Source organism: Hylaeus anthracinus, unplaced genomic scaffold (assembly GCF_026225885.1).
Source record: "Hylaeus anthracinus isolate JK02 unplaced genomic scaffold, UHH_iyHylAnth1.0_haploid 11997, whole genome shotgun sequence".
NCBI lineage: Eukaryota > Metazoa > Arthropoda > Insecta > Hymenoptera > Colletidae > Hylaeus > Hylaeus anthracinus.
In genome coordinates, this window is record NW_026534344.1 from 6879712 (window position 1) to 6906435 (window position 26724).

The following is a 26724-nucleotide window of genomic DNA, read 5'->3' on the forward strand; positions in this document are numbered from 1 at the left end:
CGTTCTTCACCTTTCTCCTCTTCTGCGTTTCCTTCGGCTTCGTCCTCGTACCTTCCACCCTCTATTCTCTCGTTCTTTTTGCGCGACACTCAAACTGCTGCTCCATCGTGCGTGACTCAAGGTCACCGACTCATGCAACACGAACCACCGCAGCCTTGTATTCGACTCATTGCTTGATAGAAATACGCGTGTGTTCAACGGCGCGCGTATGTGTCCGTCGCGCGCAACCTGGTGTTTTCAGCGCGTTGCTAGCAACCAGCGTCGATTTCGTGGGTGCAGAGGAAGTACCATTGTTCTGCGCCGGATTCTGTGCTTCCAGAATTCAAATTTTATTTTACTTGAATATTTCGTTCAATTTATTAGAAACAATATCTTTATAATGTTGTCAAACAGCAATACATAAATAAAATTCAAGTTATTCTAAGTTGTTTTATTACCACATTTTTATTTAATTTTGTTGTTTTGTGTAGTGGTCCAAAATAATCTTCCAAGCAGAATTTTAATTCATCTGTTTCGTAATACGTAGTAAATATTTACACAAAAAGATATAGATTATCAACCACCACACAATTGATTCTGACTGCATGTACCTGAAGAGAGCCACTTGTATTATAATCGAACAACTTTTATATACTTCTATGTTAACAAAGATATATCAAAAGTATTTCCATTCTAATCTATAAAGCAACATCCCTTATCGGTGTAATCTCAAGAGCAAATGAACAAAAGATTATTAATCTCGTCACCTGTTTTTAAAATACATACGTTCCAGCTTCGAGACAAATTACTCCACGTTTCAAAGTGGATAACATTTTTATCACAGAGATAAAAAATTTGATCCTATTCTCATTTTGTTAAAAAAAAAAACAAAAAAAAAACAAAAAAAAGCATATCCTCGTAAATAAGTCAATTTGGTGAACGTTGTCCGAGAGAATTAGCATCCGCCGTGACCGCAACAGTTTTCATTCTGAATGAAAAATGCGTCGACGAGGCCGTCATACAAGAAGCGAAAAGCGTCACGAATTAGGGGCCAGAGTGCACAGGCATTTTATTAGATTCATCACGCCCTCGTAATTCTTCGCGACGCCGTTGTTGGCTCAACGCCGTGCCAAATAAATCAGCCGGTTAGGAAAGGTTATGCCCGTCGCGGTGCAATCTGTGGCTCGCCGTTTAAATGTCATTATAATGGCTCCGCTTGTAAAATACAGTCGGAACCGGCGACAAGTCCCAGGACTTGCCTTCCACGATTCCGCGGTGATTTCGATGCCGCGATCTTGCTTCTGACTCGCCATTTCGCACGGCGATCAAATAAACGCAAACGAATTTGTATTGGGATAGTATAGTTTTACTATAGTCTTATCTTCTTTTGTTTTTTAATCAGGTGATTAGGTAAGATATATGGTTTCTGAAGATACCAATAAGAAATTATTAAACATTTTCTGTTTCATGTTACAGGTACGTAAAGTTTAGAAAAACTATTAGTGTCGTTCTTTAATATTTTTACTAACTTTTTGCTATAAATATAAACAGTCCCATAATAGCATACGTTCTATGGAGTTCGTGAAAAATGTCGATCTTTTCGCTAGATAGACAACTGCCAATCTTCGAATATCTTTAGTTTCGTGACCTTTCTAGTGTTTAAATACTTTCGTAACAGAATCTGTTTAACCGTTATGTCCATTCACCTTTCTAATCCACATTATACTGTTATAGTCAGTTAAATTTATTATTACTTTAATTCAACCATTCATCAAGAAATTATTGAATGCAAAGAATGTTTTGTTCCTCATAATCGAGCCATTCTATAGAATTATTCAAGAGCTCGATTTCCTGATAACTCAAGGGTACTGCTCGCATTTTTGACCCGTGATTAAATAGGAGCTATTATGATAAACGGAATTTCCATTTCAAATAAGTTCAATTACAACACTTAACTGGTGTGTTAATCCTTGTAGCTAACGGTTCAGTATTTTAATGGTTCACGGGTTCTAGTCTCGTTAACCTATTGCGAGTGATTGGATGTTACTCAGTTTCCATGTTAATGAGCTTGACTACTTAGAACAGCGAATGGAATAGTTAATCGATCGCTTATCGAAGAATTCTCGCGAAACGCCTTCGCAACGTCTTTCTAGGAATGATAGAAAAGAAAATGTTATTACATACTCTATAAATCAAATAAAATATATTATATTTTACGTATCGGAACAAATAAACAATTTCGTTTTCGTAAGTACCCACGCTATTTACTACTTAAAATAATGTATATAAAGCAATAAAGCATTTTAAAAATCATAATGCATTTCTAAAAATGTCGAACAATTTTTCGTACAAGTAATAATTGAGAAACATGATAATTTCGACATTTCCAGTGCTGTCACACAAGAAACAATCAACAAACGTATTGCAGCAAATAGAAAATTCGAAACTGACTATTTACTACATGTTTCACCACTCTGGTACCACTTGATATATAAAAACTAATAAAACAAGTCGACTTTAAAAATCATGTTACATTTCTAAAACGTACAAGATAGTTTCTAGTACCGATAATTGAGAGAAATGATTATTTTGGAATCCCCACTTGTGTCACTCAGGAAATACACGCGCTATATCGGAATACCAGCTACGGCAATAAATTTCACAGCAGCAAGAGTGCCGCGTAATAGAAGGAGGGAATCCACGATGGAATAGAATCGGCTCGTTATTAGCGCGTCTCCACATAACTCGGATTCAACGATGCGTGCGGGCGTTTCTGAACAGGGAGTGAAATCCAGGGAATATTTATGGGTCGCGAGAAGTAGGAGACCTTTTGTCGCGTTTACGCGCGTCGAATGATTTCATCGTTTCGCGAGACGATCGCGAGGTGGCCGCGACTTGCCCCCGCTTCCGCGTCGCTTATTCGAACATTCCACGAATTGCATTCGCGGGACAATCCTGTGTTCGTTGCCTCTGGCGAAATTAATTTCGTTAAACATGCCACCTCTTCCTCGGATTTCATCCAGCACTCTGGTTAATGGTTCGATAATCTCTGCGCGCGAAGACACTGGTACATGTTTGCTATTGCTCTTCAATTCGGAGGTAAGGAACATTCTTACCTGGATACAAATTTCGAATGTCGAATGAAAGATAATCACGCGTTTCCTATAGATGATGCTCTTCGATTTTGAGGTGGATAACATTTTTACCTGAATACAATTTTTAAATATCAAATGAAAGACAAGTAACTTCCGTAACTCGTTCAATGATAATTAGAATTTGAATTGCAAAATGAAATACCTCAGAACAGGGAAAAATATACAGTGAGTCACGCGTAAATGTCACTGGAATCTGTTGCGCAAGTGTCGCGTGGTTATCTCCACCACTTCTCGAATTCAATGTCGTAGGAACGACTATTTGTATTATGGCTGTGGTGCATAAACTTTTTTGCTGATGATCCAAAATGAATTTAACATAATAGTTGACAAAGTTGTGATAGTACGTACACTTCAGAAATATGAATGTTTACGAGGCATAATAATAATGCTACGTTTTTTTTTTTAAATAGATGGTTTTAAAATAGATTTTTGCGTCGCTTGCAAATGTAAACGGTCGGTCAATTAATCTTGCAAAAGACGATAACGCTTTATTATATTTGATGTAGCACATCGTTCACTGAGCAAAACTGAAAACCGCTGCGGGCAGTGGCAAGTAATTTACCTTTAATAAAAGTATTAATAGCGCACGGAGCCACGGTGAAACAACTTATAATACGAGGGATATATATAGGGTGTTCCTGAAATACTTTAATAAGGCTAACTGTATAATCAAGACCTAGCAAGGAATGATCAAAAGTATATTTTGTGTTCAATATTACTTTTCGATTTAATTTTCAGATTTTTCTTTATTTCTTCTCAGATCTTAATGATCGACTGTTTATAATTTATTACACATACGAGTTTAGTATTATTTTTAAAACTTTAAAATGATAAGCTTGCATTCATGTACTAGTTTGTACAAGTACATAACTTGTGTAAAACGTAATAAATGCATACTTAAGATAAATACTATATGATATATAATATTGCCTCGTGTATTTTATTATAAACATCGACAAGCCAGAAATGATTATCACAACTTGTGTTCAATTTTCGTTTCCTAATATCAACATTGTTTCGTTATCAACACTCGCTAACATTCTAACAGAAATATAAGTTTTCAGTTGCAGACTCGGAAAATAGAACTTTAAAATGATCTCGTTGGACCGAACGTTGCGGGAATCAGTAGTTCGGCGCCGCGAAACTCTCGAAAATCGCGTAATCGTTCAGGCTGGGGTTTAGCACGGTGTCCAATTCGCGGGAACGAGTGTACCGCGTTTCACTCGTAAAATTTAGTTCGTTAAATGCAGTTAATTTTTGAAGCGGGCTCCGATAACCAGCAACGCCGCTCTCGCGCATTCACGAGTGAGTATATTTATGGCTCGTGAAGCAGTCGCGAACCCTCCTCGCGCCAGAACGCGCGTTGAATTCTGGTTGTTTCGCGCGGAATTCAAGGTCGGTCCGCGTTTCAAGCGATGAATTACACTTTACAGCCATTAATCTCTGTTAATAACGAAAGCCATAAGATATTTGAGACTTTCTCAGCCTGGTTCTTCGTGGTTGATACTAACGGAGGTTGAGCCGCGTCCTTTGGGCGTGATTAGTTACGGCAGCATTGCAGCTGGCTTCTTCAAGGTTTGAATAGCACAGTCGTAGCAAGTTGCAGCTAGCTTAACCCTTTGCACTCCTCTATCGACCGTGACTCGACATCAGTTTTAATCTCAGGAGCTCCTTTGTCGAATCCCACTCGACATTCTTTCGTGGCTAAATCAATAGGGAAGAAAATTGTTTCAAGGGATATCATACATTTGAAAATTACGAAATACAACAAAAGTGAAAATAAAACTGGTATTTAAGTGAACTTGTTTCTTCCTGTATTTATTTAAATTGCTTTACTTTTTAGTTAAAGTAAATTTTAAATAAAACACTTGAATGCGTTGGGAGCTGCTGGTAACGAAATTGAAATATAATTCGGAGTGCAAAGGATTAACAGTTCGAGTAGCATGATCATAACAACTCGCAGTTAGCTTCTTCGAGGTTTTAATGGCACAGCCGTAACAACGTGCAGCTAGCTTCTTCGGGGTTCAAATAGCACAGTCATAGCAACCTGCAGATAGCTTCTTCAGGATTCAAATAGCACAGTTGTAGGAACTTGTAGCAAGTTTCTTCAGCGTTCGAATAGCGTAATTGTAATAACGTTTTTTGATGACCAGTGAACTGTATCGCGAGCTCGGTGATTGGTAGTCTATGAACCGTGATTTGAGCACAAGTTGATCTTACCTAAATGTAGTTTACACTCGGAAGTCTAAGTTATCATCGACGATCAAGGCTGTATTTCATCGAAACGGGGAGATAGACTGATTTGACATAATTATATTAATTATTTTAATACCTTACCATATAATCTACATAAGCTTTGCATATACCTATGCTGTTCACATTCACATAAGTCATAAATGGAATCTTGTGATTATTTATTATTAGACTGCAGATTTGATGCATTTCTGACAATTATAATAATAATATAGAAAACCCACATAAAATATGCATAATGTATGTTGAATATATTCTACAATTATTTTAATAGTATTGTTATATCATTTTGTATTAGTGAAAATACCTTTTGATTATGTTTATCATGTATTTATTATATTAGTTTAAATCATAAATGCATAAAATTCGCAGTCTAGTTATGATTAAGTAATATACAATACCAGATCTTGACAAAGGAGTTATTAATCTAGCGAAGGTATACTATGATGTTATTAATTTAACGTAGATACATTACCGAAATAATACACTGTCATACACAAGTCTAATTGTCCACCGTTTAACATCGATCATCGACACGCCATCATTTGTCTTTCACAATGGGAGGCGGTGATTATCCGAGGAATTGTTAGTTGCGCGACGTTAATGTCCTCGTAGGTGTAACTGTTCTCTCGCACGGTGCATCCACCTTGCACAAAATGTAATTAATCTTGACGTTCGAGGATAAATACTGTGCAAACAATGAGTGAGTCGCACCAGCGTCTCTTGTTGCTGCACCTAAAAAAAAATGAAAAAATTGATTCCATTGAACTAGCGCGCAAACAACATCAATGGACGCACTCTTCCAATCTTCAATAAACGACGATGGAGGAAAGACCACGCACAAGCTCCCTCGTTATTCCACCTATAAGAGATCGGTGTATCACGACGATGAGAACCCCTGATCGCCAGCGAGCGAGATTCCTCGCAGGAGGCACGGTTTGGTACGGTTTGCCACGGTATGCCGTGGTACAGCGCAACGGTGTCCTGGCATCTCCTCGTCCGCGCACTGAACACGACAAATAAAACGCGAATTCGGAGGGGGGCAGGAGGAAGAGGATGCGCACAAAGACAGAACTAAAGAGAAGGCAACACAGTGACCGTCCGTTTCATGCCTGGAGACCGTGGTCCCTTTCCTCGGCTCTCCAGCCTCCCTCCCCCTATCGAGCATCCCCCTCTTGTAATAAAACGATCCCCCTCGACCAATTTACGCCTTCGAGATCCACGCTGCCGCGGGACGGGTCTCTAGCAGCCGGTTCATAGCCGATAACTATATTCCGACGCTGGGTCACGACTTCGTAGTACTGTTCGCGGTGTCGACTCCCTTCATCGTCGTTTTCTCGTTCTCCAAGTCGTCCCCTCCCCCCTCCCCTTCGCGGTTCGTGGCTTCTTTACTCGCGTCTCTGTCTCTAATTGCGCTAGTTCCACGGAGCATGCATCGTCGATATTTATGTTGCTCGTACCTTAGTCGAGCGGGCTCCTACATCTTCGGGATCCTTCGCTAGCCCTTAACGGCACTCGTTCTTTGTCTCTCGCGAGAGCATCCAGGAGAGTCGCGAGTTCTTCCATTTTGCTAAGATGCGAATAGCTGACGTTTAACGCGTCGATTGCCGGACTAATACTTGAAAATTTCTACGTGGATAAAATTATGTTTCTGCAATTGGTTGGTTATATAATTTAAAGCTTGGGGTAGTTTTTATTTGTGAAACCTGTGTCAAGATTTATAAATTTTATTCGGATTAATTTTTTATAACGCTTCAATGGAAAATACAGAGTACTTACTTTCCCGAAATATTACCTATAATTATTATTGGAAAACAGGGATGATTAATGATAATTCCGTCTATTACTTAGGGAACTTAGCAAGCACCTCTTAAAAGACAATGTATTTTTACAAAGGATACACTTTAGAAAGAAGTTCTATAAATAAAGGTTTCGATATAAACAAATAAAAGAACAGTATTTTCAAACCATAGACGTCGTCACGTTTGAAAATGCCGATATAAACTTTATGAAATTAGCACGTATCGCGAACGAGAGAATTAACCGTGGGCCTATCGTCGAGACGGGCAACTCGGTAATAATCGAACAACAAGAAGCTCGTTATAATTTCAACTTTCGCTGTCAACCGAACCGAAGGACGCTTCGAAGAACGATCGTGTCTCGTCTTTCAGCTCCTCGGGGATAAATTTGACGTTTCGATGGGAGCAGCCATTCCTCGAGTTGCTTGAACCGCGACGATCCGCGCGGAGCTTCCAAGGCCGACGCAATTATTGGGTTTATAGATGTGTCAGATGGATATTTACTGCACCGTTTGTTTTACCCTGGACGCGCCGCGAAAAGCTCCGGCATCGAGCCGTCGCAAATAACCGGCGTCGCGTGGAAAAAAACTTGAACGTGCCGGACTTTATCGGCCGATTCCCACGATTTTTCGACGACCAGGCGGTCATACAGACCATTTTACGCGACGAAGAAACGCCTAAACGCATCGTGAATGCTAGACGGGCTAATTATTGGCACTTTTTTTGACAATTGACACTTTAAGTGATAGCTGGATAATTTGTGCAGAATTTTATTTTTACTTTGACTGGAGAAGATGAGGAATGTTGTGGGTTGTATCTATTTTTCTCTTGTGAAAATACTTAGCTACAAACAATATATTTTATTTTCTGTATAAAAGTAATGGGTTACAAATAATATTTTTGCTAGCCTTATAAAAATAATGTATTAAAAACAATATCTTGTATTTTCTTTGTAAAAGTAATTGATTCCAAATAATTTCTTTACATTATAAAAATTACAAACAGTATGTTTTATTTTATTTATAAAAATAATGAGTAGCGAACGATGCCTTTTACTTTCTCCGTAAAAATAATTGGTTGAAAACAGTATCTTTTATTTGCTATATGCAAATCACGGGATACGAGCAATATCTTTTACTATCTTAATAAAGATAATGGGTTACGAAGAATTTATTATAACCTTGTATAGTTCTATAAATGTAAACTACACGTATTACTAAAAACTAAAAAGTATAATGTATCTACCAAACTGCCAGTAATTATATTAATGAAATAAATTGAAATTGTCGATGGCTGCGTTAGCGTCGAAATTAGGTCCACTTACCTCATCCTGGAATTTCAATCCTCTCGATTTCAAACTTTTTCGATTGTTTTTTCACCGTGTAATTGTTAATAAACGTCGCGCACGCTGCTGTGGATGGCATTAATTTTCAAGGCTGCAACCGATACTCGCGCATACGTGTACATGCTAAGATTGTTCGATGCGCGTTTCACGCCTGTGGGCGTTTTAATGCTAATTGAACCCGTCTCGAATATCCCATGAAAATAATCTTCTTGAACGGAGGTTTTATCTGGTGCGGAGAATATCAATGATTCTTGAGACCAGCGTGTTGTTTAAAAGCTCGAAATTCCGTGGACGATCGTTTCTAGAATTTAACCGCGATGAAACTAAAGTATAGCCTACTAAAAACATTTCTTTAATTTTGATTACGTGGTTATTTGGTTCTTAAAATGAACCGTTATTTTTCAAAAGAATAAGAAAATTGTATCGATGTTTTGTAATGGCGTATAAATAAATTGCATTTTGATGGGACCTATGTAATTAATTGAATAAATTTAATTGTTATATTTATGTAGATTGATAGATTTCTGACGATGACTCAAAATTCTTACAAAGTCACTTAAAAAAATAACTTTTTACTTTAGGAACGAAATAACCACGTGAGTTGTTAAAAAATATTCGCAAGGTTAACGGATTGCCAGTATTATTGGGGTTTTCATCGCCATCTTGGATCGTGATGCAGCGCTCTTCGTTGCAACTTGTTCACTGGCCAGCCTATGCACACGGTGTACATAGCGCGATATTACAGCGTCGCAGATTAAAATAAACGATGCATTTAATATCTTCCTGGCACGAATGCAATAACTGGCCTGCTCTTGAACGTTCGCGCGATCATCTCCGTTTCGCTTGGGTCACGAGAATGACCCGACGCGTTTTTAGCATCATATTTATTAACGCGCCTATGGGGCCGTTCCGCGTCTCCGCCAGTTCATGATACATCCAGATACATTTCAAATTCGATGTAACTATCCATTGTGTTTCCTTGATCGATTCGTGGAACATTTTCTTTCAAGCGTAATGCAACAACATATTGGAAAACATTCTCACATTACAGGTTGCAGTAAGAGCAGATACACAAAAATTCTTGAAATAAATCTTTAATTTGAATACAATTTATAGGAAAATAGAATAAAAATTCTCGTGTAATGCAAGTAGGTTCTCAATGCATACAGTTTACGTGTACGTTTAGTGCTGCACGAAAAGAGATCTAGAGCCTATCCCAGACCTGACCTCTCCTGACACCTACCTCAAACGCTCCCTGATATTCTGAATAACAGCGATCGTGCTTGGTGTCTAAACATTTTTAGAAATTCGTGCACTAGCAGCAGCTACATCGTTACTTGTTAAATGGCACGATAAAAACATAAGGGTCAGCGACGTGGCCCCCTGGAAAATAACAATTCGACTTTGCCCCAACGTGGAGCACCGTCGTTCCTGTTCGTCGTCGGAGGCGGCGGCGATGCTCGAGGAAAACAAAACTATAAACATTTTTTGCACACTCCATGTCGGCCAAACAATTACTACAGCACGTTCAAAGCGGTTTTTATGGGGCTGCCATGTAGCGCAAGTCCGACGCCAGCTCCTCTAGTTCAGCAGTAACGTTAACGCTGAAACAGCCACTACGTACCCTCGTAAATCGGCGAGCACCGTAATCGTAATATAGATCTTATGGGGCACCATGCTTCCAAGTATTCTATAAAACCGGCTAACTGCAGAGTTAAAGGTTCCGTGCAAACGACGTCGGGGTAAATTGATCTTGGAACGATCCCACTCGTGCCGCGGAACCGGAAACGTCGGTCTAATACCTTGGGTTTCGCTCGTGTTGCTCGCATTATTTCCTATTTACTCGAATAGGTACTGTGGAACAGTGGGTACCAACCCATTGATAGGGCCATTGGTCATTGAAACGATCTATCCGTTTAATTAAATTAACTCTTATTCGATGTATCGATTGTAATTCAAGGTATTGAAGTTTTTTTTCTATTAAACAAAATCTGTAGAGATCGGAATAAGTGATAATCCAAATACTCTTAACCATGAAGAATGTAGCCAGCAGCGTAGCAACAATTTTCGTACCTAGAGTAAATTTTTTGATTCCAGCAAAATTTGACTAAATAATTTTGTTAATTCCTTGCTGCTTCGAGAGTTTCCCATTTTTGTCTCGAATTTTGAATCTTTATAGTTTCGCCGAATTATCGAGGATAGCCACAGGTTGGAATAATTTCGGCTTTTGGACATTTCCAAATAGGTGCGGTTTCAACAATTACGAGGTTTGAAACTATTCTGTTCATTGAATTCTGGAATTATCAGTTTGAAATAATTGGTGCTGTGCAGTTGGGAAAATCAATAGGGGAGTATAATTACCGTAATTAAGGGAACGCGAGATTGTAATCAAAGCAGAATGAAATGTTATCTGAACATTGGTTAATGTAGACTTAGTACATTCATTTGTACGATGCATATTTCTGCAATGTGATACAAATTATAATGGGATAACGAAATTCGAAATAATCTATTTATAATTAATAAAGTGAATTAATGAATGATATTTGTTCAAAAGATGGGTGATTTTCATGTAGAAAAATGTAACCTAATAATAATTAAAATTCAGTACGTAATATGTTAACAATGTACAACCCTGATCGACGATACTAAAACTGAAAAAAAGGACACACATTTACCGATTGCAAGATTCATAGTGAAACTTTTCTTGATCCCCCAAAGCACGCTGAAAAAAGTCTATTTCGGCGTGTCTCGGCTCGCGGCGACTTCTTGCGACCACTTTCGATCGCTACGAGGTAGTTCGCTGGTCTCGAACCTACAAATGCCTGTGCCGCCTCGGCTGCCATAACTCGCAGAAAAACTCGTCCATACTCGCGGCGTCCGCAGTTTCGTCCGAAGTCAGAACGAAAGACGATTTTATCTGTTCACCAGTAACTAATACCGGTTTTTCGACCGCGCAGGGTGGCAGCGGATTTCTTGCCAACCAGCGGCCCCTCCAAGGGTGGACCTTTTTATCCGGAATCGATTAAATCGTCGATAAATAAACCATGCCCGATGGTTGGTGTATTTCTCCGTGTTGCGAACGCGGACGGAAAGGATGCTTCCAGTTATTATAGCAGGATCGAACTTAATTGGCCGCTCAAGGCCACTTTCAGGATGGTGGATCGCGACAAACGCGACTACTGCTTTTTCGTCGTGCCAGATCGTTCAGTGGTGTACCTAGAAAGTCGACTCTCAGCGGTCCAACTTTTTAATGCGTCGATAGACTGTCAGATTTTTTGCTTAAATGGATAAAATCCGCAGTAAACTTCTAAGGAATCCACGAATCGTCACGTGGCCGTCCAAGCTTAAAAGGTTCCTCGAGCAGGTATTAGATTTAACGGTGACGAAATCGCAGAGCACCCGGTACGCGCAGAAATATGTGCGCTGATTCGCATAGTTGCTGGAAGATTTAATCGTCGAGCATTGGCGCGGAATAGTTACACAATTGCTGGCATCCCGTAACCGTATAGACTCTATACTATAGAGTCACGTGTGCTGGTTTATACGAAGGATTTACGTTTTTGCTTTCGGGCCGCAAGCCCGTTCCATTCTTGACCGTTCTTGCTCGTCGCTTTTGACCGATTGAACGATCCTCGGAAGTTGCGCGCGGATCGGTAATTGATTTTAAGTTTAATTGAATACAGGATGCATGTTTCTCCTAGTCATGATTCATAGTAATAATGGAGTTTCTTGTCGACTTCGAGAGTACTGTTGGAGTGAATTATAATCGATCGCATTATTCTACGCGACGCGATAAATTGCGTTTAACTTTTTACGGATGAAACAGCAATTTAAGCGGTTTTTTAGTGGGATGATAAAATTGTTTGATTAGCTACTGGTGCCTCACTCTCACGAGACAGAACAGGTTATTATTTTTTTCCCGTGTTTTACTTGTTCATGTAGTCTTGTATTTTTTCTTAACTTTCGCGTTTACATTTTTCTAATTTTACTGGATTTAAAGCTAAGTGTAAGTACTCTTTCTTTCTTTCTTTCTTCTTTGGAAAGATCAAACCCGTCATTTAATTTAGACAAATTTACTTGATCAATCTTAAAGTTGCCATTGAAATCAGCATGTGTATATTTTAATATTTCATTTTGTCTAAATCATCACCAAAGCATCACAAAAATTTAGAATCAATAAAACAACAGATACATATGTATATACCATAATTCACATTAAAAGTACCACACCAGAAGAAGTTCACTCCTCTCCGTGGCATCCCCAGCGCGGTCAGTATTCCTCTGCACCCCTTAGCGACGCCATCGGTGCTCCGTAAACAGTTTTATGACATCCCGACGCGATTACGGATTCCATCGAGTCGGACGCAATGAGACTTGCAACGAGCGTTCACCGTTTCAGACGCTAAAAGCCAAGCAAATGCGTTGAAAGCCGGCGCGCATCGGCGCTTAATTAAATTAAATCTAAAATCAATTACCGACGTGTATGTCGCTTCCGTGCTGGCATCTAATCACGCCCGTAGATAGACGAAGGAAAACGCAGCGTTGAACGGAGGCAGCCATACGGAAAGAGACAGAGACGTGATAGAGGAGGACGAGGATAGTTGGGTACGCGGCAAAAACATAAATCCTCGTAAACCAACGCACGTGAGTCCATACCGGTTACGGGACGCCAGCAATTATGTAAGTATTCCGAGCCGATGGTCGACGATTAAATCTTCCAGTAACTATGCGTGTATCTCGTTGCCAGTAATTCTGCGTGTGTGAGTGGTGGCTGCCGCGAGTTCGTGATCGTTAGGCCAGAAGGTTAGCGTGGGATCTCTTCCAGGGCTTTTTATAGAGCTGTTTAGCGGCACTGTCCGCGAAACGGAGTTTCAACGGTGCGCGGAGTGTTATGTTGCCAAACTACCTTTGCTACGCTGATAACACTATTTTTGCTACCGATAGCGTTGTTATTTGCATCATTAACGACATCGAAAAGTGAAATTCCTTGCTAAGGTATGGAGTCCTTTTGTAATGGCCGCATTCACTGCACAAATCAATTAATTCTATCAGTCACATAAAAATTGTAACATAGCAAATATTTTTGATACCTTCTTACATGTACTATTCATAGAAAAAAAAAAAAAAAAAAAGAATTTCTTTCTATCGGACGTACAGTGTCCATATAAAAACTTCGTGAAAGTATCGTCCGCGTCGACGCGGCCAAGGTGGCATAGCTCTTTGCATAGGAGCGATTGCATAAATTTAAAATCCTCCAACTCGTCGACGTCGCGTTTCTGTTCCCACCGCTTGCAGAATGAGCGGCCCCGGCCATAGTCTACGTCGAACAGAAAGACAGCGTAATCGATAATGGCCGAATGATAATGCGTGGCTCACCGCCGGAGCTGCAACCGGCTCAATATGGTTTACGCGCCGACAACGTAATGCGAATGATAAAACCGAGCATAACACACCGCGGCGGCTATTGTCGCAGCGGTGTGGAATTACCACGATCGAGACGTGTGTTTTGCCGATCGTTTCTGAAAATTAATGCGGCAGCGTTGCACCGAGCAATCCCTTCAAATAAATTGCCGACACCAGGGTTGCAATTTGCCGACGTTCGCCTCCTAACGGGGCACGCCTGGTATTCATTGTGCAATAAAAATGCATGCGGCTGCATGTACGATGCGTGACACGAGAACAAGGTTCGAGACGAGGGGCCGTTGCTGTTGGTTGATACAGGGGCGGATCTACCACGAAACTAATGAAGCTTAAGATTCAGTCCTCCACTTTGGAATAGATCCAAATGTCGATAATTTGTTGAGTTTTTCAATTTATTATTTAGAAAATTTTTGTCAAAAAATAATACGGTTGCGATTTTTAATATGAATTGTGTGACCAATTCTTAATCTTGTTAGTGTTGTTTATTACATTCTTCCAGTTATTGGTTTTTGAATTTGATAATAATAATCTACTAAAGATTACGAAATGATTGAAATTTATCCCATATTAGAAAATGGATTTTATTTCACAATTGTAAATATTTCACCTGTAAAAGGTGATAGTCAGTAGTTGTAAATTATTTCTTCCAAACAAGTAAAGCCTATTACCAATGAAGCATCACTACTGACAAAGCAACTCTCTTTCTTTCTATGACGCAGTTCTGAAATATCCATTGGGCTCGTTAGACTTACGTCAGTAACACCCACGGCGTAGATTCTATACTTCCCAACATTGTGCGCGAACTAAATCGATACTAAGTTCTATTTGTCCGTTTCTATTTCAGTCTACCAGTCCTGGATTTAGAATCAACATACTTACTCTAGACAATCTGTACCGGTATAACGTACAATCAATTGTGGAACATTTTAACTCGTTATATAAAATTACAGCTTTGGTCGAGCTTGAAAAACGTTTCTCTTTAAGCACCTTTTCGATCTCTTGACATATTTGATATCAGTTATCCCAGTTATTTCACGATGCAACGAGTGAGTCATTATACCACTGTATCTGCAGCAATTCCCATCTTTACAGAACTATTTTTCAATTGTTAATATTTATATAATTAACGAGTAACTCTTATTGTGCATTAAATTTCAACATTTTTCACACTGAAATCAAGTATTTGTTTCCATAATAATTATAAATAACAGATTCACTGAACACGATAACATCAAATTATTACATCTTCTTCTTGTCAATTCAAATCGCATGCTCTGAATGACTAACAAAATTTGCAATTGATCTACAATTTATATCATGGATCCTACAAAGGTGATAACCATTTTTCCATTCAATTTTTATTCGAATTGTATTTCTCTCGAAGTTGTACAGCATTCATCCGAACCGATGTTCGTTAAAGTCGAAGTTTCTTACCTTCTCGACAAGAATGCAAGCTATCAGCGGAATTTGTCGACGAAACAGCGCACTTGAGGGGCGAAGATCGGCACCACGGTTCCCCTAGAAATTGATTTTCCCGTGACATTTATCGTAAATCAATGCAACATTCTAGCCGCAGCGAGTTGCAAAAGTGTCCATAAAATGCGGGCGTTCAGCCAGATCAGATCGGCCGTGACGCGAAACGGGCTGCAGTTTCAACCGGGATACATTATTCCTTGGTGCCAAAGCGGCTCGAAATAAGGGGCCGGAGGAGAGTGAATCACTCGCAAGTTCGATTCTATCATGCTCAAAAACACTCGACGATTTATCGCGACGCGTCTCGCCTTGGAAACTGGCTGTCCATTTACATTTTCATTGACGATCCGCGCCATAAATTTTCAGGAACGTCTCGCGGAAACTTCTATAACCGAACGCGAATATGCGACCACTCCCGACTTTAATTTCTTCGAGCCTTCTGTACACTATATGGTATGTGAATGTTATAATTATTTGTTTAAATTACAGATATCGAATAAGTACAATTAATTTCTGTTTAGTATGTAACAGGGCTAATCATGGGGGTGACTCTGCAGCTAAAAGTAAATAGAATAATTAAAGTTATTTTTATTATTTATGTGAGTAAAGAGAATCATAAGAGAGATTTTCATAAGTACTTTCATTAATATTTTTCCAATGTTTATTTATTACGTTTCATTTTAAAATTAGGTTCACAATTGATCCTCGAATCGTAGAATATTTAGGATATTCCATAAAAATTAAGAGCATTATTCGAAAAACCAATAGTGTTAATAGTTATTATCATTTCTCTTAATCTCACTACGTGATTTCAATTGAACTCGTGAGCTGCATCCATACATGTATATGCACATAAAATCTACGAGAATATAAAAATAAAAATACTAAATACAGAAAGAATCATAAACAGAAAATTAGATAAATAAAAAAAAAATATAAGTAAAATATATATGATTTTCCTATATGTATCATTTTCACGACCCTTTTTTAATATATTTTTTTCTGCCTCTATTATTTTCCTCGTACTGGCACTAACTATATTCTTGCTAAAATATTTCCCAAGGCAAAATTCGCTCACCGCCAGGATCAGAGACGCAAAAGCCACGAAGGGTTAACCATCGATCGTCGGTTCAAAGAAACGACTTTTCCCCCGGTGGAAAAGTGAAACTGGACGGAAGTTATTATTATCGATTCCCTTAGCCCTCAATTGGCAAACTACCGCAGACAAATTGGCTTCGCGGAATGCATTCGGCGAAATTAATCCGCAGAAAGTTAATCTAGCGGCGGAATCGCGATTCCCATTCGAATTCGGGATAAGGTAGCGGAGGACAATCTCTTTCGAGGGACAATCGCGGTCGTTTCTTCGGGTTCGTTGAACGTTTCAGGGAGGCGAACGGGGGAGGATGGAGGGAGGATACTGCCATTTTCCCTGGCCGTGCATGACTTACGGTCCGTATTATCGTTACGATCTTTTTTCTGGTGGAAAGGGGGTTAGCTGAGACCAGGCGTTCGATAACGTCATGAAAGTGAACACCGCCTCGGCTCAGCCTTCTTTTATTGAATCCACGGGAAACCGCTCTTCTTTGCTCGGTTTTACAAACGAGCCTCGGGGAAACGCCGCGAAACGAACCTATTAAGGAGCCATTTCTTTTCCCCGGGCGATTTTATGGGAAACTCTATCATTCAAACGACAAGTGTTTTTAAATTGCAGTAGACTACTATTACTTTATAATGTACATCGGAATTACGTTGTAACGTACTACTAATGAAATTGTAATTGATGGTTACGACGTGAAAGGATATATTCAAAACACAGGTGCTCGGTACAAAAATTATTATTTAGAATAATATATAATTCAACCCCTGGTCCACCAGATCTTCTTCAGTACGTAAAAATGTAAACTACCAAAATCTATTACTCCATATTGTACATTAGAATTTCGTTTTGGAGTACGTATTATTGAAGCAATTGCAATTGATGCTTGTGAATTGAAAGAAAAGATTAAAAACGTGACTTTTCTTATTGCATATTTTTAATATATCATATCTATATTATTTTTTTTATCAAATATATAGATTTTCTAATATATATATTTCTGTCAATTAAATTCTTTTTCTGCCCTGTGCACCGTTCCTGTTTCCAAAACAAAACTTCCTGAAATAACTCTTTAACATACATTATTCTCGAGAAACGTAAGTCAAACTAAATGGTACAATTTGGCGAGGGTTTAAAAAATCGTGCTTGAGGATCGACGTTTAAAGTCTCAATTTGCAAGGTACGCACGTCGGTCGAAGAAGGAAAGAACCGAGGCGTCGCGATAAATTCCAGGTACGAAAATTAATGTCGCGAAGACGAAGAGGAAAAAGAGAAAAGGGACGGTTTGGTCACATGGCGACTGCATCCCCTGTTCTACACCGGGGTGAATACGCACTGCATACTGAGCGGGACATTACCGAGATTATAAATGGGAATCGTAAAATATTATGTCACGTCTCGCCTTTACTTTTATTTCTTTTTTTCTCCTTTCGTCGTTCTCTCCCGCCGATTCGCTCTCGCGCTCTCGTTCCAGATGAAATCATCACGACTAATAAGCACTGCACATTGCACATAATGTGGCATAATATATACTAGACTCGTATTATACATATAAGCTTCATAAATTAGAAATTCGAAATCGTTTAGGATAGAAGCGAACATCAGAAGTGAGAATGCCACGTTCCGCCATAAAATGTTAATTAATATGGATACTTTTGAGAACGATACCCTAGCCATCAAGTATCCATAAAACTCCGCAACGAAATAAAAATGCTCGTAAAATAGGTAATAAAATAACACACATCGCTAAACAGTAATAATCAACGATTGATCATCAATCAAAGCGCCATCGTTAAAACCACGATTAGTAAACGCATACCAAACCACTTTAAAAGTACGAGGGATCAGCGTTTAAATAATATTACCTAATCTATTCACCTGCGATCAACAGTAATTGATAGTTAATTAATGATTATTGATGTACAATATTACCCGTGGCTAATTTGCCTGTTCCTTCGATTTTATAACCTAGAGAGGCACCTATCTTTAAATTGAATATATATATTCTACACTAATTAATTAATTCTACACAACTAATTAATTAAAAATGAAATAAAAATCGAGGTCTTAATCGAACGCTCATCAGTTCACAGATGAAATTCTTAAATTAATAAATGTAAGACTATCGAAATACAAATCAAACAAACAAGCCTAAACCACGAAGATAAGAGTTTCGACTTGTAGATTCGAAGGTGACTCCAATTCAGTTAATCGAATAACGTAATTAAATGTTTGCGTTGTAGATTTAGTTTTCTTATATTTATTTATGCATACTAGCTACCTTTATCTGATTAAAACGATGGAAAAAGTTCGTAAACCAGTACCGCGCACAGTGTCAGTTGCCACGGTCGGCACAGTGCGCTAGTTTCGACCGATTTAAATTCGCATCGTTAGCGCACGCGACTCGAACGTCTTTGGGAAAATATTGTGACACCTTTTTCGCAGTTCTGCCTTCTTTCCGCCTCGTCGCATGTTGGCCCTTCTGCGACGGGGATAAAATTACATCGCCCACGCGGTGACTTCTGAATTATGGTTCCTCCTCGCAATTCCCGCGATTCTCTCTTCGTATCGAGCACGCACACGCACGCGTTTCGCCGATGGGCTCTCGTTCTAGCGATGGGAATGATACCGAATCGGTACTTATCGATGCCAGTCCGTAAATTGCAATCTGGTATCGAGTGGGATCGAACGTGTAGATAATAAACAATGATACTCGTTTGATACTTCTGAGAAAATACTGAAACATTTTTGATACTTCGTGAAAGTATTTATATTTAAATATCACCAAGTGGATCTTTAGATATTGTAACACTACGTAAAAATGCTACAAGGAACTTTGAAAACGAAATAGAAATAAACGTATGTATACAAAAGTGACAAAATTAATTAAAAATTCATAATATACATAACAAAACAACGTTTAATTAAGATCACAGTGAAACATTCAATTTTTAAAAATTTATTTCCTGGTGTCACTCACTTTCGCTTACTCGTTAAAATTGCCTCTAAATGAGCCCACGATTACACATCCGCACCATCCCGAATTGTTCAGTTATGCTCGATGCATAATCGCGTCAATCCCATCGCTAGTACATCCGTGTCTCGACTGTACGATTCGCAACCAGCTCGAAGGCGGATAATTAACGAGCTGAACAGCCAACGGTCTTAAGAGTTTCGCGCTCGTCCCGCGCGCGATATTTATGTTATTCGTTAGCGGGCGCAATTTGGGCAGTTGGCAAAATTAATTGCACGCCGCGAGGATCGGTGAGGGCCGTGCAAAAGGTTCTCGCCGGTCAATCAGCCCGGGATACGTATCGACGAGACGCTGATCCGTTGGTGTACACGAACGTGAAACGTGGGACTGACTGTTACGGACGGTTACTTATGGCTCGATAATTGGTATAATAAGTTGTGGGTGAGCTGGTTGCCAGCGGCTCGTTAGTCGTAATTCCTTTCGGCGGGGACGATTATTTATCGTCGTCGATTGTGATTGTATCATTGAAACGGGCTTGGTAGCTCTTATTGATAGCCTTCCCGCTGGATGCAAATAGTCGTTGCTCGAGCAACCGGAAAAAACGCAATCGGATTGCTTACAGTCCTCGACGGGGCCAATTTGTTTGTTTAATTCGGTTGTTAACGGCGTTGGTACCCAATTCTGAGAGGAACTCAATAATAACGTGCGTAGATTTAAATTGTATATAATCAAGAAATTGTAGTAGGAAAATGTTGTATGATGTTCTCTTGAAAGATTGCTTAGAATCAAAGAATCGACGAAATTATGAAACATGGATTTGTTTAATATTTATATAGACAGTGGTAAAGGAAACAATGCGATTAAATGCATCACGAGATACTTTTGTTTACTTCTGTAAATGAGACAGTGAAGATTTCTTTTAGAATGTCCAGGAATAGCCTACTGCGCATCTACCTTGCGCAGCAACGGCGTGACTCGCTTGTCTATTACCTAGTGTCGCTCAAGGGCTTTCATAAATCTAAACGTACTACATATTTTAAATAAATTCGGTCACGTTTAAACTTCTGATTTACTTGCTAATAATTGCTGTTCACGAACGAATATTTTGTTGATTTTCACACGATAAATTAACGCCGCGAGAGATTTACGATCGAAACTCGAATGTAGCTAACGCAATCTTGCAGTCAGATCTAATTTAATTACTGACGTATATTTACAACTGTACAGAATATAATGTAATCTCGGAGTCGGATCTAATTTAATTACTGACGTATATTTACAAATGTTCAGAATGTAATGTAATCTTGGAGTCAGATCTGACTTAATTTCTGGCGCATATTTACAGCTGTACAGAATACTATATTTACATTGACGAATATGAAAGTAAGAGTCGTTTTCAGAATCGTGTGTGATTAGGTTATATTTCGTTACGTCGTGACCATGTGTGAATTTTTATTTATCATAAGGTAATTCGTCTCTCAAGAGGTTAAAACTTTAACTTACATCTACAGTGGCTGAAATTTACAATATTAGATAATATATTCATGATTGTGAAATGTATATAGTCAGAAAAATTACGAATAACATTCCAAGCGTCCTGTGCATCATCAAGGTTCCTTCAAGCTCGCCGAGGCTCGCGTAGGCATTAAGGTGCTGTTTCCACACAAAAGTTCGGTCGCGTGGGTAAATATCGGCGGCTATTTTCGCAGAGGGACACCACCAGGAGTCGCATGCGAAATTTCCCACGGCGGTGTGCAATTGAATCGCTGGCCGGAGTGTTACGTAATGCGAAGTCTCGTTCGATCCTCACGGAACTCTAAAAACAATCGGCACGGCGAACACTCAATCAACATGCGACCCGTCGAAACGTTCTTTGCAATCGAGCATACACGGGTTTAATTGGCTGCAGAGCCGACGTGCACGTACGATACGCGACACGCTGCCACCCCGTTCCTCGTCCTCCTCCGCGCGCCATTGTACCCGCACGGTCCAATTTGCGACGCGGATTCTCGCTCTGATCGGCTGTCACAATTAAAGTCGTAAAATCGCGGACTAATGGTCTCGTTACATTAATTCCGGCCAGCGACGGCGACGGGAAAAAAGGACCCTCCCCCTCCTGCCTCGGCTCTGAACGATATGCACGAAAGTGCATAAAGCGTTCGACGCAACGTCGAAACGAAAGGTGGGCGTTGCATACTCGCGTTTGAAATGCAAACGCGTTCGAATTATCATGTAAAACGGGCTTCTTTAATTTCATGACGGCTCTGCGAGCGTTAATTGACGTAACGTTATTAATCGTTTCTGCCGCGACTTCGCGCTGGTAACCTGTTACCGATTTCAGGCGTGTAAATGGCACAGTAGAGCCTCTGTTATTGCGGGAAATAGGAGCCGTGGAGTCCTGCAATAATCCGGGGACTGGGGTAATTAGGGTTAGCGATTCGAACGGTGTATCTTTGGTGTATGGTGTTGGGCGAATGAGTTTTTATTTGTTGATTGCTTTCAGTGTTTACGGGGATGGCTGTCAATTAATATGGTTGTAAGTGAGTGGCTAAATCGAGTTTCAATGACATTTTATATTTGATGACAAAATTTATGAATCACTGATACCTCACTATTCTAAACAATGTTCCTAATTTGCTATTATTTCAAATTACATTTTATGTAACATACATTTCCATGATTACCTGGTGTACTGTAGATGCATAAATTTCTCCTATGTTATGTCCTTCTCGAGTTTAAATTTCCAGCGTTTAATAAACGAAAACGAGAACGGACCAAAGTGGGAGACTAATAATACCGCAATCGTTATGGAGAGTACATTAAGTGCGTTATTTTACTGCCGAAACACGATAATGCACTTAAGTACGTTTCACCGAATACATAATTATACGGTGCAAGTGTATAGCAACGCAAACGCGGGACATTTTCGGGGCGACATAAATTTAATTTTAACGAGCACAGCTCGGTATCGGTCGGAGAATATTACGATACGGGGGAACAAAACCTGGTCAAACTCGAATCGTTTCATCCGTTGTAAAATGATTTACAGTGGCGAAATAAAAAGGGAGAACCTCGATCGACGCCAAATAGAACCACGTCCGCGTTGACATATGTTTAACGTATCGACGAGACAAGATCCAAACAATTTACGATGGCAATTTTTTTTATATTCGGATTTGTCTGCCTGTAATTAACATAAAATTTAATGGACCTGTCAGTTGCATCCACGGAAGATGGATTTATGGCTCCAAGAGCCAGGTGTCAATTTTCTGATAATAAAAGAAAAAGTATACTAAATAACAAATGAAATCAAACAAATAAAGAGATCAGGAATATTTTATTCATACAATAAATAACGAGTAAAATCAGACTTGTAAAAAATTTTTAAATAATATTCAAATAATATTCAAATAATATTTTAAATAATAATGTTTGGAACCTCTGATCTAGTTGGATGGAAGAAAGGATTAAACCACGGCTTCCATCGGTTGGTGTGATTATACCGGCGGCAAAAGTCGACGAGGAATAATTCTGTGGAAAACGATGCGCTATATCGACTCTGCGTTTGAGATTATCGAGACGGTCGTTCGAGCGAGATTGTACTGGCTTTGCTGTCCGACCTCGTGTTCATTGAACTTTAATCGTGGCCGCCACTGAAATACTTTCGACCTCGGCTTCTCGCGCTTTGATGTTTTTCATATTCGTCGACGCGTGATTGGAATCGAAGTTAATTAAAAAAATTCGAATACTAATAATCGAATGGGACAAAAGGAGTAGCCGGCGAGGCGCAAAGGAATTTTATTAAATTTATTAAATTAAAGGAACTCCCCCACGGTTAAATATTAAAAATCTGTTTTGCACTAGTGCATGTTGTGAAAACTTCTACTTTGAGATCGAGTGAATGAATAAATATTCGTAAGCAATTACGTTAATCGATTTGCTTAGGTTACTTTTTGTAGTTTAGAAAAAAAGTTACACGAGGAAACGTTAGAGTAATATTTCTTTCCTATTTTTATTTGAAGTGAAAATGAAACTTTGAAATACATACATTTTTCAGAGAATGGTACACGGTTTTTAACGGCGACGCAGTTAGATCCTGAAAGATCTCTGCAACGCGAGAGACTGCGCATATACAGAAGCAAAACTTCTTTCTATACCACGGTATTAATTTTACAATGCCGTTTGGCCGCCACCAATATTTTCAGCGTGGCAAATAAATTTGTCCCTCGGATCGCAGACTTAACCGGGTAGACCCATAAATTTCAGCGTCCGCGGTTTGTGTGGATCGGTACGGAGCCGTCCGTAATAATTCCCAGCGACGTCGACGGTTTGCACGACACGATTTCGAAAGAAACGAGAAAGAGTGCAAACGGACCGATCGCGGTGCAATTTTATTCAATATCGTAGCGCGGCGTGTCGCATAAGTGGACAAGAACAACGTTTAAGGTGATCATCGCTGATGAGCGGCTCGCCAGAAGGAGAATGAATAATAGACCGGTCGGAGGGAACACGTTCTGATTGAGTTAACCGCCGGCATACGTCATTATACGCCGACTCGTCGGCTCTCGACGCCAAGGCCGGCTGCTGCGAATACGTACAATCTCGACGTCGTATTCAGGTCGTTCTTAATTAACCTGCCAGTGTTCCGATGTACGCTACGACATGTTCCTTCGCGGTTCATCGACGGGTCTGATCGCCGATGATTGTTCGGAATGGAATAATTAAGAGATTTTATTCTCGATAGCCTTCTGCGACCAAACGGGATACACGAGGGGTGCTGCACGAGTTGATCCAGTGTTTCTGACTTCTCGACATTTTTTCTCAATGATCATTCAGAGTTTAAATTGAATTTATCGAGAATTTAGAATTTCTATGAATTGAAGCATATCGCGTAATTCGTGTCTTTTTAAGTAACGTTGGTAATGTTTAATGGAGGAAAGTATTTAAATGATGACATTTTTATACGTCTTGAAGCGTAATTTAATTATAGTGATCAGTAATTTAAAACGTCTTTGCACTCCAAGTAATTAAGCTGCACGTTAGTAGTCGAGTACCATGAAATTGAAGTACCGTGTTCACCATGAAATTATACTACTTCTTTTACAAACTTGAAATTTTATTGACAAAACATAAGCACACGTATAGTTTAATGGAAATGTTATAGTTATTTTGTTATTTATATAGGACAAAGGATTAAATCATTATTTTTATAAATACTTTGAAATATGTTTAAATTACAGCATTCATAAGTGGTACACAATTTCATAATTTAAACATGAATACGTTATTCATGAATATTTCTCATAAATTTTGTTGATTTATCTTGTAACGTCATCAATCTATGTTATAATAATATGAAAATCACATAAGCCATTTTTGTAACCATCGGCATGTGTCACTTCCACCTTGATGTTGCAATTATTTTGAAACTGATGAAATTATGAATTCGTCTGTTAAACTATTCATGTAGAATCTTTGAACAGCTTGGAATTCATGATGACGACGCAGATACCGCTTTATCGAATTATTATCGCAAACAACCTCGGGGAAGGCTTTTGTACCCGACATTGATCAGATTAAGATAATTATAACTATTCTTCACTTTTTGACAGGTGCTGCGCGTTGTATCGGGCTTCCTTGAAAATTTTAATGAAGGCGACTACCTATCTAGAGGAAGATTGTGTTCAAGATTTTTATCTTATTTTCGATACGAGCTGCGTTACTTTACAGTGTGGGACTTCTATAAAGTTCTCGTAATATCTTCATCGCGAAGCTTTGCATTTTTGAAATAAGATACAGACGTTGCCGAAGGAAATAATATAGATGATATAGATTCGTTCAGATAAAGTGTTGGTCAATCGAGTACTTGTTAATTAGTTTTTTTCTTGAGTTTATTATATCTCTTGCAGTGCTTTCTAAACTGTGCCCCAGGGTGAATCATAATAAATCATTTATGAAACTGAAACGATGAACGTATATGACAAAAGTCAAACAAAGAATTAAATCACTTTGTTATCAATTTAAAAAATTAAATATGCTAAAATGCTTCATCGAACATCCCGAAAGGTCAGTGCTGGCTTCGAGCCGCACGTTCCCCATGATTGGTCCAGTGCATATCGATATCATTTTGCTATGCGCGACGTGTCGTTATTCAATCGGTTCGATCGAAACAGTCATACAACGTTAAGCCGCAGTCAGACATCCGATCGTGTATCGTTGCGATCGATCGTAAGCTGGATTTACTAGCTCGCGAACTTCTCTGACAAGCAGTTCCTTCTGACAGAACTTTATTGTACATTGAAACACAGTAGCCAACCAAAGACACGTTTCTCTCGATTAGACGACCGTAGGGTCGTGAATATTAACCGACGCGCTCGCGTCAAAATATCAATACCTTGGTGGACCGGTTCGGTGTTATCGACCCACAATCGGACAGGTTATGCAAATCCCTGCCTCCCTCGCCCGGTTTATTCCCTCGTTTCGTTGTATCATTACCTCCACAAAGAAACCGCCAATAAAGGCGCACCGTAAGGATCTCGCAATCCGGCGAACAAAACGCTCGTCGCGTACCTTCGAGCGACGCTCGTTACGTAAGCGTTTCGGAAAGCCCAGGACCACCTTCGGGCTGAACGAAAACTCCAGATAATCTGCCCGTTTCGCTGCAGCGAGATTTCGCCGCGGTTGTCTCGCCATAATTGGCGAACGCCAGCGTCGCGCGAAAGTGCATCGGAACGCCGAAAAGGGCCCCACAGCCAATGGCGTCGCTATGTATGGGGAGCACGAGTGATACCTTCCAAATGATGTCCTGTACGTTAGAAGGACTTTTGTCAATTTCATTGGACGTGGAAATTCATTCTCTGCCTTCGCGTTTCATTATTCGCAATAATTACTAATATTGGGCTGTCTGGAAAGTCCATGTCGATTTTTAGTAGGCGATACAGGTCTGAATATATCGGAATGGCTGAAAACAAATAAAATGTGTACATTCCTTAAAAGGTGGAAAGGTTGTGGAACAAAATGGTACATATATAATTGAATAAATATGCGTAAAAATTCAAATATGCCTTTGATTTTTTCTTAAAAATAGGCACGAACTTTCCGGACAACCCAATACATAATTAATTTATGGGAGATATTTTTCGTTCTACGAGAAAGGAAAGTTCTGATTCAGTGAAAATGGTCATTGAGCTCTGAGTTGCGGACAATTATCTATACAAAGAGACAAG

The 26724-nt window shown here is 39.4% G+C and overlaps 1 protein-coding gene and 1 long non-coding RNA gene across 4 annotated transcripts in view; one reads left to right on the plus strand and one right to left on the minus strand.

The window, feature by feature from the left end:
• LOC128889306 (uncharacterized) overlaps positions 1-26724 on the plus strand; it is a 314808-nt gene that overhangs the window by 261607 nt on the left and 26477 nt on the right. The window lies entirely within an intron of this gene.
• On the minus strand, positions 861-7036 carry LOC128889315 (uncharacterized). Its single transcript, XR_008460422.1, has 2 exons — positions 6186-7036; positions 861-6122 (listed from the first exon to the last, which is right to left on the minus strand). It is a non-coding gene; the product is annotated as an uncharacterized LOC128889315 (long non-coding RNA).